Source organism: Brassica oleracea, chromosome C7, assembly GCF_000695525.1.
Source record: "Brassica oleracea var. oleracea cultivar TO1000 chromosome C7, BOL, whole genome shotgun sequence".
NCBI lineage: Eukaryota > Viridiplantae > Streptophyta > Magnoliopsida > Brassicales > Brassicaceae > Brassica > Brassica oleracea.
The window spans coordinates 10,454,670-10,454,954 of record NC_027754.1 but is presented as its reverse complement, the minus strand read 5'-3'; positions in this window follow the sequence as shown (position 1 = coordinate 10,454,954).

Below are 285 nucleotides of genomic sequence, written 5' to 3'. Positions count from 1 at the left end.
TATGAAATAACAAAGCTAAAACTATGCAAAATCACAACACATCAATGATCCTAATTCCTCTATCGCAAATCGAACTATTAGCATCCAAACAGCAACAACAGTTTTGGCTTTAAACATCCGCACACAAACCAAAAATGTTTCTCCGGCGTAGGATTAAGACTAAACTCTTGCAACACCGCAAAACATCTTCAGGCCCGCAAACATTTATACCACGAAACGCAGTATGCAAAAGAAAAACCAATCTTCAGCATCGCGAAACGTCACAGACGCTTAAAGAATAAGTGT